The sequence below is a fragment of the Sceloporus occidentalis genome, unplaced genomic scaffold (assembly GCF_023333645.1).
Source record: "Sceloporus occidentalis isolate IW3139 unplaced genomic scaffold, rSceOcc1.0.p SCAF_7, whole genome shotgun sequence".
Taxonomy (NCBI): Eukaryota; Metazoa; Chordata; class Lepidosauria; order Squamata; family Phrynosomatidae; genus Sceloporus; species Sceloporus occidentalis.
This window is the reverse complement of record NW_028316987.1, coordinates 66,008,981-66,022,831: the sequence shown is the minus strand read 5'-3', so window position 1 is coordinate 66,022,831 and position 13,851 is coordinate 66,008,981. Positions and strand designations below refer to the sequence as shown.

Here is a 13,851-nt window from a genome sequence, read left to right as displayed (position 1 = left end):
CGATTCGAAGCTCTTTCCCTTATCAAGGAGGATGAAGAAGAGCAGCATGGACAGACTTCTGGGACAGAGCAGAGGAGCCTGAGAGTCCCACCCGAGGGAACAGTCGCTGCTAAGCCTCGGAGGAGGCGTGTGGTCGTAGTGGGAGACTCCTTGCTGAGGGGTACAGAAGCAGTGATTTGTAGGCCTGACAAGATGTCTCGAGAGGTGTGTTGTCTTCCAGGTGCAAAGATCTGTGATGTGACAGAGAGGCTGACAAGACTGGTCAAGCCTACTGACCAATACCCCTTCCTTTTGGTCCACGTGGGAACTAATGATACTGCAAGACACAGCATTCAGAACATCAAAAGGGATTACGAGGCGCTTGGTAGGAAGCTGAAAGGAATGGATGTACAGGTTGTCATCTCGTCTCTTCTGACAGTTGAAGGGCATGGTCCAGGAAGGGAGAGGAAAATAGCAGATGTGAACAACTGGCTTCGCAGATGGTGCCGCCGAGAAGGATTTGGATTCTTCGATCATGGGCTGCGGTTCCATGAGGAGGGACTTCTTGCAACAGACGGGTTGCATCTCACGCCAGTTGGAAGAAATGTTTTTGCCAACAGTCTCAAGAACTTGATCAGGAGAGCTTTAAACTGAGTTCTGAGGGGAAGGGAGACAATATTAAGGAAGGCGAAAGGGATGGCGAAAATAGTCAAACTGACATAGAGGAAACAAGGCAAACAGTGCAAGGACCCAGCAGTGGGAGGCAAAAAAACTTGCACAGGCAGCAAGTAAAAGGGAACCATGGTCTGCGATGTCTCTACACTAATGCACAGAGCATGGGAAATAAGCAAGATGAACTCGAACTCCTAGTACAACAAAGCAAATATGATATAATAGGCATCACTGAAACCTGGTGGGAAGAGTCTCATGATTGGAATGTGGAAATAGAGGGGTATAACCTTATTAAGAGAAATAGGCCAAACAGGAAAGGAGGAGGAATAGCACTATATGTCAGAGATATTTACACCAGTGAAGAGATCCTGGACATCAATCATGGAAGCCAGGTGGAGAGCATCTGGATAAGAATCAAAGGGGAGGGAAACAACAGGGGTGTTACGGTGGGAGTCTACTACAGACCCCCAAGTCAGACTGAGGAATTGGATGATATCTTTCTAGAACAGATGACCACACAGTCAGAAAAGAGAGATGTAGTAGTGATGGGCGACTTCAACTATCCTGATATTTGCTGGAAGTCAAACTCAGCAAAATCCTCAAGGTCTAGCAAATTCCTCACTTGCCTGGAAGACAATTTCATGGTCCAAAAGGTGGAAGAGGCAACAAGGGGGTCAGCTATTTTAGATCTGATCCTAACCAACAAGGATGACTTGGTTGATGGGGTGCAAGTGGTGGGATCCTTAGGTGGAAGCGACCATGTTCTCATGGAGTTTGTTATACAATGGAGAGGAGAAGCCAGGCAGAGTCAGACACGCATCCTAGACTTTAGGAGAGCGGATTTCAGTAAACTTAGAGAAGTACTGAGGGCGATTCCATGGTCAGAAATACTAAAAGATAAAGGAGTTCAGGACGGATGGGACTTTCTCAAAAGGGAGATACTGAAGGCACAATTTCAAACAGTTCCAGTGAGAAAGAAAAACGGGAGGTGTCTCAAGAAACCAGGATGGATGACTAAGGAACTTTCAACCGAGCTAAGTTTGAAACGGAACATGTATAAGAAATGGAAAAAGGGGGAAATCACGAAAAAGGAATTCAAAGAAATAGCAGGCATGTGTAGGGGTAAAGTCAGAAAAGCTAAAGCGCAGAATGAACTCAGGCTTGCTAGAGAGGTTAAGAACAATAAAAAGAGCTTTTTTGGATATGTCCGCAGCAAGAGGAAGAAGAAGGAAACGGTAGGGCCACTGCGTGGAGAAGATGGCAAAATGCTAACAGGAGATAGAGAAAAGGCAGAATTACTCAACACCTTCTTTGCCTCAGTCTTCTCAGAAAAGGCAAAGGGTGCTCAACTTGAGGATAATGGAGCAGAGGACAGAATAGGGGAATTTCAGCACAGAATAAGTAAAGAGAAAGTAGAGGAACACCTTGTTAATCTAAATGAATTTAAGTCTCCGGGACCAGATGAACTCCATCCAAGGGTATTAAAAGAACTGGCAAAAGTAATATCGGAGCCATTGGCAATCATATTTGAAAACTCCTGGAGAACAGGAGAGATCCCAGCAGACTGGAGGAGGGCAAACGCTGTCCCCATCTTCAAAAAGGGGAAAAAAGAGGATCCCAACAATTATCGTCCAGTTAGTCTGACATCAGTTCTAGGAAAGATTCTGGAGCAGATCATTAAACAGAGAGTCTGTGAACATCTAGAAGGCAATGCCATAATCACAAAAAGTCAACATGGGTTTCAGAGAAACAAGTCATGCCAGACAAATCTAATCTCTTTCTTTGACAAAATTACCAGCTTGGTAGATGAAGGGAATGCTGTGGATATAGTATATCTTGATTTCAGTAAGGCCTTTGACAAGGTTTCCCATGACATTCTTGCAAACAAGCTTGTAAAATGTGGGCTAGACAAAGGAACTGTTAAATGGATCTGTAATTGGTTGACCGGCCGAACCCAAAGGGTGCTCAACAATGGCTCCTTTTCATCCTGGAGAGAAGTGACCAGTGGGGTCCCACAGGGCTCTGTCCTGGGCCCAGTGCTATTCAACATCTTTATCAATGACCTGGATGACAGAATTGGGAGCATACTTATCAAATTTGCAGATGACACCAAATTAGGGGGAATAGCTAATACCCCAGAGGACAGGATCAAGATTCAAAATGACCTGAATAGACTAGAAAGCTGGGCCAAAGCTAACAAAATGAAATTCAACACAGAGAAATGTAAGGTATTGCACTTAGGGCGGAAAAATAAAATGCACAGATATGGGATGGGTGACACCTGGCTGAATGAAACTACGTGTGAAAGGGATCTAGGAGTCCAAGTAGACCACAAGTTGAACATGAGTGAACAGTGTGATGCAGCAGCTAAAAAGGCCAATGCTATTTTAGGCTGCATCAATAGAAGTATAGTGTCTAGATCAAGAGAAGTAATAGTGCCACTGTATTCTGCTTTGGTCAGGCCCCACCTAGAATATTGTGTCCAGTTCTGGGCGCCACAATTCAAAAAGGACATTGAGAAACTGGAGCGTGTCCAAAGGAGGGCGACAAAAATGGTGAAGGGTCTGGAGACCATGCCCTATGAGGAACGACTTAGGGAGCTGGGGATGTTTAGCCTGGAGAAAAGAAGGTTAAGAGGTGATATGATAGCCCTGTTTAAATATTTGAAAGGATGTCATATTGAGGAGGGAGCAAGCTTGTTTTCTGCTGCTCCAGAGAACAGGACCCGGAACAATGGATGCAAGCTACAGGAAAAGAGATTCCACCTGAACATTAGGAGGAACTTCCTGACAGTAAGGGCTGTTCGGCAGTGGAATGCACTTCCTCGGAAGGTGATAGAGTCTCCTTCCTTGGAGGTCTTTAAACAGAGGCTGGATGGCCATCTGTCAGGGATGCTTTGATTTGGATTTCCTGCATGGCAGGGGGTTGGACTGGATGGCCCTAGTGGTCTCTTCCAACTCTACGATTCTATGATTCTATGATTCTATGACAGATGTAAGATAGAAACCATGGTCATAAGGAACTAGGAGCTGGAAACCCAGATTCAAAGCCCTGTGCAACCTTGAGGTTTGCTGGATTACATTGGACAGTTTGTTAGATTATTGTCTAACTTTGTTTCATATTATTGTTCTTTGAAAGGATAGCATAAGGAAAAATTAGCATAGAAATTGATTGTCAATCTCTGTTAATAACTGGTGGTAGTGATTACCGTACATTTTTCCAAATGCTACTATATTAACTGTTGGGTATGCGACACTCCAGTTGATATTCTCAACTACAACTTTTTTTTTTGCCATGTTCCATTTATTTACCATTTATGTCCCATTCTGTGATCTTACCATTTCTGTCTCTTTTTTTATTGTGGTGCTTCTATATTGGGCTATTTAAAAGGACATATTTCAGATTTGTTGAGGAGACAAAGTAGGATGTAAAGTGACCAAACATGTCTTGAGGTCAGCATGCTGGATTCTTTACTGCCTCCTTGTATCAGGTAAGGGATGTGTGTTACTGAATCTACAAAAAACCTCAGAACAAAGTAGATCAAGGTTAAAGATCCAGAGAGTGTGAAAAATATTTCTTTAGTTTATAACAATCCTTGATGTTCTTTCTTCTAATAATTCAGCTGATGGAGAGGAATGGCTGAATATGCAGACTTCTTCAAGATTTTTTACTGTATCATCATCTATATCATCAAAATGTTTACATTTTTGCAACAGACCTTATAAATATTTGGTAACAGGATAATGACTTCAGACTTGATTTGATTTTTCCAGTCCCTAAATAGACTGGAACATTGTTGGCACTCAATATGGGAGCAGAATGGGCTGTTTTCTGCTATAGTTCTTTTGCTGGTGCTCACAACCTGCGGCTAAAAGAGATCCTGTTTCTTGTATGAATTGTGGCCAACTCCAGAGCTTTGATATTAGTAAGGTATGTCTTTTCAGTCCTAGGATTTTGTTGTTGTTGTGTGCCTTCAAGTTGTTTCAGACTTATGGCGACCCAGAAGCTATTATGGGGTTGAGAGTATGTCACTCACACAAGGTAACACAGTGGGTTTTTATGGCTGAGCAAACTAAACCCAGGTCTCCAGAATCATAATCCAAACTCAGAGTGCTACACTATGGTGACTCTAGGACTATCGATAACTAATTTCTAACAGCTAATTGAATATTTTCATTACTTGCCATCTTGGTGATCTTAGAGCCAAGCCTTAACTTGCATCTGTGACTTCACTGTCACTATTACCTTCCCAATAGTATACCAGATACCCTTTAAATTCAGGAAGTGTCCCTGTGAACCATTTTAGTGGGGTAATGCAAAATTATATGAGCTGGGAAAAGTTTCTAGGACTTCTTTCTGTTAGAGTTGACAAAGTATGCTGTTTAATTTTGTGTTCTGAGTTTCACTGTGTTAAACGTGCTGTGACAGACAATCTGTATAAAACATGAAAATGAAGAATAATTCATAGTAGCCATCTTTCAGAGTAAATACTTCTAGTCTTGGCTCATTGGGTTGTTTAAAATACTTACTGGCATGTTTGGACTACATTGTCTAAAGGATTTTTATATTTCTAAGCTTTGTGTTTATTAGAAAATAAAGGATAAAAGGAATGGGAAAAGTCTGCCCCCCCAGTCCCTTTTTTAAAAACATGACTAAATATGACCCAATCTCTACAGCAGTGATTTCCAGACTTTAGTCCTCCAGATATTTTGGACTGCAACTCCCAGAAGCCCCAGTCAGCTTGGTTAACAGTCAGGAATTCTGCAAGATGAAGTCCAAAACATCTGAAGGACCAAAGTTTGGGAATCATTGCTCTAGAGTATAACGTTCCACTTTACTTCTTGGCTGACTTCCATGTTATTCTTGTTGTGTGCCTTCAAGTCATTTTTTATAGCGACCCTAAGGCCTCCAAGTCATTCTGTTATCAACAGCCCTGCCCAGATCTTGCAGATTCAGGACCATATACCCATCCACTTGTAATGCAGCCTTTCTTGTTCATTGTTGTGTGCTTTCAAGTGTTTTCCAACTTATGGCAACCCTAAGGTGAACGCATCATGGGGGTTTCTTGGCAAGATTTTTCAGAAGGATTTTGCCTTGCCTTCCTCTGAGGCTGAGAGAGTGTGATTTGCCCAAGGTCACCCAGTGGGTTTCCATAGCTGAGCAGAAATTCAAACCCAATTCTCCAGAGTCTAACACTTAAGCCACTACATCACACTGGCTCTCCTGGGCCTAAAGCAGGGTCCCTAGTCCCCTTGTGTGATAAAATTGACCTCTGACCTTTTTGGTGTTATGGGAGACCTTTCCATTTGGTTGCACAGCCACAGGATCCAGGATAACTATGCTCCAGTAAAAACATATAACTTGGGTGGGGAACTGTGGTAGATCCAGGGGCTAACGTTCTGCTTCTTGGATTTTCCAGAGGCCTCATGGATTGCCAAAAACGTTGATAAGCAAAAGTCTTGAGAAGAGATATTTCTAATGCAGGGGAAGCTTCAACCTGTTTAAAAGGTGAATTGCCACTCCTGGAGGCTTCCGGAAGAAACAGTTCACCTTTTTTTGTGTGTGCATGCAGGAATGTGGAGAGATCAAAGACTTCAACAGACGTGAGGAAGACACACTTTGCACACTCCTGGGTTATAAGATCTTGGCCACAGTTGCTGTCTTATAAGTTACATAGTCTCTGTTTTGTCTTCTAATGGTGTATCAGGCATCCAGCCAGGGAACTGCAGAAAGTTTAAATCATGACCAAATGCAATACTTTCCAAAAAAAAAAAAAAAAAGCTTATGGCAGCAGGGTTTCTATTTCATTCCCACAGTATTTAACTTCATTAGCCTCCATAGATACTGCCCAGGAGACCAAGAACATCATCTAGGAGTCTTTAATTCCAAAGTTGGGACCTGGCCTGCTACCTAGAACTGTATCTGTTCAGGTATTAGAATTCTCTATATGCACTGTATTAGCTGCTGTGATTGGTGCATGGTACAAGACCTCTAGATTGTTTGGATCAGAAGGTGCAACAAAGTGTCGTATATGTTCTTGGTGGATGAAGTAATTGTCAGGGATGATGGGAGTTGTAGCTCTTCACCTCTGGCTCTAACTCACCACCTTGTTATGCAGCGGAGCTGACCAGCTTTGGTCAGTGGCTAGTGCTTTTCTTCCAAAGCAGCAGAGTTTCAGAGAATAGGCTGAAGACCCTGACAAACTCTCCAAGCCTTCTCACTCTTCTTCCTCAGAAGTCTCTAAACTTCTCCAGGATCCTGCTGGCACTTGTTTCTTCACTCAAGACACCAGACAACTCAGTAGTCTTGTATAAAAGATCTACTTTATTCTACTATATACACAATACTATATGCCCTACAAATCACAATCTCTACAATCTCCAAACTACTCCAACTACCCACAAAATACATTGGCAAACATAGCAATTATTATAGCCATTGTCAAACACCACCCACTAGTCAGTTTCCACCCAGTGGGTCTGTACACTCATTTTGATTGGTTCTCATAGTTCAACCCATACTTAAGGATTTCATCATTTCACCTTGTACACTTAATGAATCTCAGGTGCTTCCGATTGATCATTCTACAATTCTGTCCTTGACATTCAGGACTGCTAAATTACATTAGCTTTTTCACCTGTGTGGCTTCTTAATTGCTTTTGCTTAGTCATAGTGACTTTCACATACATGTTTTATTTTTTCTACTGTATATCCCATGTTGCATTTTCCTTAACAGTAATATATCTGAACAACTGCATTCCAGCTTACACTCTAGTTCTAGCTCTTGGAAATGTTTCCATGGATCCTGGCGTTATCTATTTATTGTAGTAATAATAATAATAGGATTTATTTATATGCCGCCCAATCACTGGGAATCCGGGTGGCTTACAACAGAGAAGGGATAATAGACGGTCCCCTGCCCTCAGGCTTACAATCTAAAAAGACATGACACAAAAGGAGAAGGGAATGGTGAGGGGGGGAGGGGATCAGGTGCAGCATTCTTCTCTCCCTCTGAGGCCTGGACCAAGGCAGATGGACTCTTCTTCTTCAGGCTAGCCCTGGTGGAGCTGGGCCTGCCTGGCCAACTCCCTCATAGGCCGGAAGATGACAGTTATGGAGGGAGGAGTCTCTTCTTCCAGGTTATACCATGCCTTTCTTCCAAGGAACTCAAGGTTGTGTAACTGATCCTCATTCCCACTATTATTCTCACAATAACTATAAGATGCAATGATTTTCATGACCAAATAGGTTTTTTTAAATTTAGATTTCCCAAGTTCTGATCCAGTATTTTCTACAGTCTAATAATAAGTCCAGGATGCACAACAGCCTTCTTGTGTAATTCAGGGTACTGTTACCCGTTGTCCTGTAGCTGTGACCTAGTGAGGTTAATTGGCCAGAAATGATTTGAAACCTTTTTCTCCACAAATGCTATAGCAGCATTGTTGTGCAGAATCCGCTATAAATGTGAACCACACTTCCTACTACAAATATGAAGTTACCCCCCCCCCCCCCCGTTTAATTAATACTTGCCCCTCTAGCTCTGTAGTAGCCTTAGGTTTCTCATTGTGGGTTTGTACTATTGAATTCTAAAAATATAATGTTTACACTGTTACGATGAGGATGTTGCTAAAGGAGAAAAATGCTTGTTTGTTTTACTAAATCTTTATCACTTGATGAAATGAAATTTATTTATGATTCCTGGGTTTATAATGTAAAATTTGCATACCCTAGTTAAAAATTATGATATAGCACTTGTATACTAAATGTCTAAATATGTTTTGAATGGAATACATTTTTAGCAGTGGTGCAAGAGAGATAAATAAAGGAAAATATGAAGTAGAATCAGCATGCCTAATGTACAATATCACATTCTCCAGACATACTACTGTAAATTATATGCTTGAGCTAAACGTATTGAAAACATGCAACATTTTTATAACCTTGACTTTTTGCAATACAGTTTTGTGGTGATATGCCTGTTGGAACCAGCTTGGCAAGTTAACAAAATTGATAAGGTACTGTTAGGCAGTCCTATACTTCCATACTTAGTACTGCTAGAATTGGCATGACATCTTGAGGTTGACAGATACTGTCCTTGCCCTTGTCACAGATATTGTTTGTCCAAAGAAGGGTATGGGAAAAGCATAGTTAATTGCTGCAGCTGAAAAGTAAATGTTAACCTACATTGATAAGATCTTCAGTACAGAACACACAGCCTTACATTGCTATTCATATGGTGACTTGTATTTTTGCTCATCATCATTGATTTTAAACTCCTTGTTTCTAATTCATTTAATTCATGTGTAGTTCCTTTTGTTATGCATATGTCCATTCAAATGAATTCATTATACCAATGAGAAATGTTTGGCCAGAATCCAAAGGCCCAGGGAAGTGGAATTTTTTTAAAAAAGCAAAATCTTTGAATGCCCTAAACAAGTTCACACTGGGTCTGAAAATGTCCAAAAGGTCATAGGCGTCCTGGAGATAGACCCTAGTGAATGTTCAGTGACATTACCAAATGTTCTTGCCCTATTTCTGTTAGACACATGACATGGCCTCCCTCATAAGGAGTTACTCATCCCTCCTGGTGCAGGTTAGGACTTTTTCTCCCACCTCAGAAATTTTATGGACATGTTCAGGAGGGGGTCATGATCATATGAATTTGATCTAGTAGTTATTTAATTTTGCCTGTACTAACAATTTTGACTGCCAAGGACTCAGACTCTTCCCAGCACTTGGTACCTGAAGTCTGTTTTAACTGGAGATGCCAGTTTTTGAGCCTGGAATATTCTTGCAAAGACAATTCTCTATCATTAAACTATGCATCTTCCCTGTCAAAAATATGCTAGAGTGTAAAGGTCTCCACGACTTTCAACTTAGTACAGATTAATCTCCAATGTCCAGCAGGCATAAGTTTAATTAATCAGTTTTTCCAGATTAATTTTGGATCAAACAGATAAGTTTGTCCATCCCTGCTTCTGTGCAACATCACAGACTGATTCTGTAACTTGTCCTCCATTTTAGTTCTCCTATCTTGCAGCACTAGAGGGAGGAGGAGAGCTTTTTCAAGAAACACTTTGGGGCACTCAGCTAGTAAAGCTGTTCATTCTGTCCTGGCCATTTTGTTAAAAGTCCATTGATTTCAGTCAGTGCAGTTTTGTGCCGGCTATGTGCTAAGGGTTTCCTGTGGTTGCAACTTTTTCACAACTTTGCAGTCTGGTTCTGCATTTTGAAGAAGGTTAAAGTACCATTCATATTTGTTGATAGGGTTTAAATATAATAATATAACCTGAATTCAGAGAAACTTAATTAGCCTTGGACTAATTAACTAATGAACTATTAAGTTCATGAAATTGCTATTTCTTTTATGAGGCTGTGCTAAATTTTCAGTTGTATGATATACCATCTGAAATTTGACTTATTTATCTCAATAACTTTCCTGAATTAAAATTTTCTTTCATGGCATTCCTTCTTCAAGTCGTTTTCCTGAGGGAAAAAAGTTTAATATGGGAAGGAGATATTATTACTAATCATTTATGGATACACACTGCAACTCATGGTATACTACTTAAGGGATACAGAAAAAGCAGTGTTTGCCTTCTCAGCGTATTTGAGATTTGCTCAGACTGAACTGGAAAAAGTTAATGAGAGCCATCTGATGTTTTAAGAACCATAGGAGTGAACCAGTAGTTATAGTTGCCCTCTCTCCCTCCTTTACTTTCCACTGAGCTTCCTTTCAACTGTTTTTGTAAACTGAAATCGTGCTAGGAAAGAAGGAAATACATGCAGTTGTGTTGCTATAGCTACATAATTTCCTTGTATTGCTGCAAAGAAATGTAAGAATGCAACGGAAGAAGAAATCAGAATATAACATTAAAAAGGAGATAGTGTTGCTTCATTATTAGGACATTTTTTAAAAAAAATGACAGGGACAGATTGGACAGAAGGAAGAAAATTGGAGCAGAGAGGAGAAAATCACTTTAAAATGCAATATTGGTAGTTGCAGCCTATGTACAGTTCCAGGTTAATGGCAATCTCAGGATTATGAACCTGGTACCTGATAGATTTTACACTAGATTTTAGCATATATAGAAATATTTGGTCTAGAGTTAAAATTTTGAAATATTTAAATGCTGCTTCTATAAGCATTATAAAACAGTCTTTGATAGTCTCATGGCACTTCCAAGTCATTGCAAAGAGCAAATACAGCACTGCCCATAAGATGTCCTAACTCAGTGACATGGTCACTATTGATGTGATTATATATTGAATAAGCCTTCCCTGGATAATCTAGTTAGGTTAAGAATGTATAAATGGAAACAAATGTTTTTTCTTAAACTGGTCCTCCACCATAAGAAATAGAACCTGGTCCAAGACTCACTTTGGATATACAGTCGGCCCTCCATATTCACGGTCTTGACACTCGTGGTTTTGATTATTCACAAAATCAAGGCCACTAGCCAAAGCATTCCTCCTCCCCCTCCCTTCTGGGCTTTTCCCTTCAGAAGAAAAAGCCCAGGTGCCAACTCCTGTACTTTCCTGGCCAGGCAGCAATCTGGGAGGGAAAGGGAGGAGGAGCCTCCATCCCTCCACGATTTGTTCCCTGCCCCCATCACTCCCTGGGCTCCCAGGGGAGAAATGGGGCAGGGAAAGGGAGGAGGAGCCTTCATCCCCCAAGTCCCTTTGCTTGCCCCATCACTCCCTGGTCTGTCCAGGATGCAATGGGGCTGGTAAATGGAGGAGAAGCCTCCATCCCCCCAGGACCCTTTGCCTGCCTCATCGCTCCCTGGGTTGTCTGGGGGCGATGGGATGGGAAAGTGGAAGAGGAGCCTCCCTCCCCCCAAGGACTTCTTCCCAGTTGGATTGCTACCCGAGCAGCCCAGGCAGCGATCTGGCTGGGAAAGAGAATTGGGGGATGGAAGCTTCTTTTCCCTTTCCCTGCCCGATTGCCCCCGGGACAGAAAGTGATCAGGGTGGGAAAGGGCCAGGGAGCCAGTTAAAAGACAGGAGGGTGGGGAAAAAGGAGCACAGGCTCCTCCTCCTATTCCCCCACCCACCCCTCCCTTTAACTAGCTTCTGAATGGAGGGAGGGTTATTTGCAGTTTTTCCATATTTGCAGTGGTCTCATTCCCCTAACCCTAACAAATATGAGTGGAGTATTGTACAGTCATCCCTCCATATTTGCGGATTTGATTATTCACGGATTTCATTAATATGTTCTCTCTAGGACCGTCTAGGTCCTCCAGTGCAACTCTGTGGTCAACTTTAACTAAAAGTTGCACTGAAAGACCATTTGTAGCTACTCCGGTGCCATTCTATAGTCAGTGTATGTTGGACATTGACCACAGAGTTGCACTGGAGGACCTAGAGATTCCTAGAGAGGTGTCATCTCAGGTAAAAACAGTGTTTTTGTTGTTTGCGGTTTTTCCATATTCACGGGGGTCTTGTTCCCCTAACCCTAGCGAATATGGAGGGACAGCTGTATATTCTTTTGAAGTACACTGCCACCTGCAATATTTAACATCTGGATATGTGAAAATCTGTGCTTGTGGCTTTAATGCAGGAGTTGGAAACGTTTGCTCCAGGCATCACATGCAGCCTGGAGGTTTGTATGGGGCTAAACAGACAGCCCCAAAGGAGTGGCTTGCCTTCGCCTCTTTGAGCGCCAGATCAGGGCTGCAGCTACTACATGCCACGCCCCCCGATCCAGCAATTTGCTAGCTCCAAAAGAAGTGGCAGAAAGCTTCCCTTGGCGCCGCTGTGTTGGCTTTTCTCTTTTTCTTCGGTGCAGCATGTCTAAATGCTGCACCGCAGAAACATAGTGATGCTGCCCACTGTCTGGTTAGGCAGGTGGTGTGATGACAGCATCAGGATGAGGTCAGGGCAGTTGGCAGGTGGTGCCACACCCCTACTCCATCCCAACACCGGCATTTCTTGCCAGTCTGTATAGCCTCAATGTTTGTTTGACAGTCTTGCACATGAATAGGGCCCGCCTTTAAACTGGACAACAGAACTAAATCAATTCTAGTTTCCAGTTCATTTTTTAAATTAAAAACCCCAAAAATATCTTTTAAATAGCTTTTTCTTTTAAAATAAGATACAATCAGTTATCAAAACTATTTAAATGCACAAAAGCTGCTTGTGGTTGGGTGAAGGGATGAGGACAACTTGTATTAATGAGCTCTAGTTTTCTTTCTTTCTTTCTTTCTTTTTAAACCATAATGACTTCTTAGATATGAACTACAGTACATCACATGCTTCTTCAAGGTTGACATGTTCAACCTTGTTTAGCTAAATGCACGTTTCCAAAGATGGAGCACCAAGCATCTTAGGGGAGGGAGCTATCTTCCACACACTAAGATCACTCTTGGAATTTCCAGTAAAAGAACCATGCTGGACTGAAAAGAAACAATGCATTGCAACTGGTGATAATTAGGGTGGCTTTACTTTAAGAACAAAAGCTTAACCTCTTTTGTTTGGTGAAGAGTCAGAGCAGCATTTCTGTAAATCATTCATTAGTACTTGCAGTTCTGCTGCATAAAAGAGTAACTTCCATTATTGACACTTTGGCGTTTTAGATTTACCGAGTTTGCTTCACTTACGCACAAAGAAATAGGAAGATATACAAAGTTTTTCTAACTCACTTTAAAAAGTGTAGATATTTAGAATACATTTCCTTTGACATGCTGTATTACTATAGATCATTATTTGAAGTCTTATGTTTGTGCCACAATTATACAGCAAACAGGTATTCCTAGGGGTGTATTTTAGCAAACAGTGGGGATTTGATTATGCCTTATTCAGTTGAAAGAGAGCAGTATGCCTACTAGTACATTTTTGTTAGTATACACAGTGTTGATATATCCTAATATGATCCAATATTGATAGTTACTAGCTGCATGCATACTGCAGAAATAATCCAGTTTGATACCACATTAACCACATGTCTCAGTGCTATGGAATTCTGGGTACTGTAGTGTTTTGTGGCACCAGAGGTCACTGGCAGAGAAGGCTAAATGTCTCACAAAACTGCAGTTCCCAAAATCCCATAGCATTGAGCCATGTAGTTAAAATGGTGTCAAAAGAGATTCCACCTCAACATTAGGAAGAACTTCCTGATGGTAAGAGGTGATCAGCAGTGGAACACATTACCTTAGCCTCTAGAGAGGTTTAGAGAGTGGTGGAGTCTCCTTTGGAAGT

General features: G+C 41.6%; 1 protein-coding gene across 1 annotated transcript in view; it reads left to right on the top strand.

The window, feature by feature from the left end:
- UMAD1 (UBAP1-MVB12-associated (UMA) domain containing 1) overlaps window positions 1-13,851 on the top strand; it is a 37,928-nt gene that overhangs the window by 21,047 nt on the left and 3,030 nt on the right. The gene's annotated exons all lie outside the window — the stretch shown is intronic.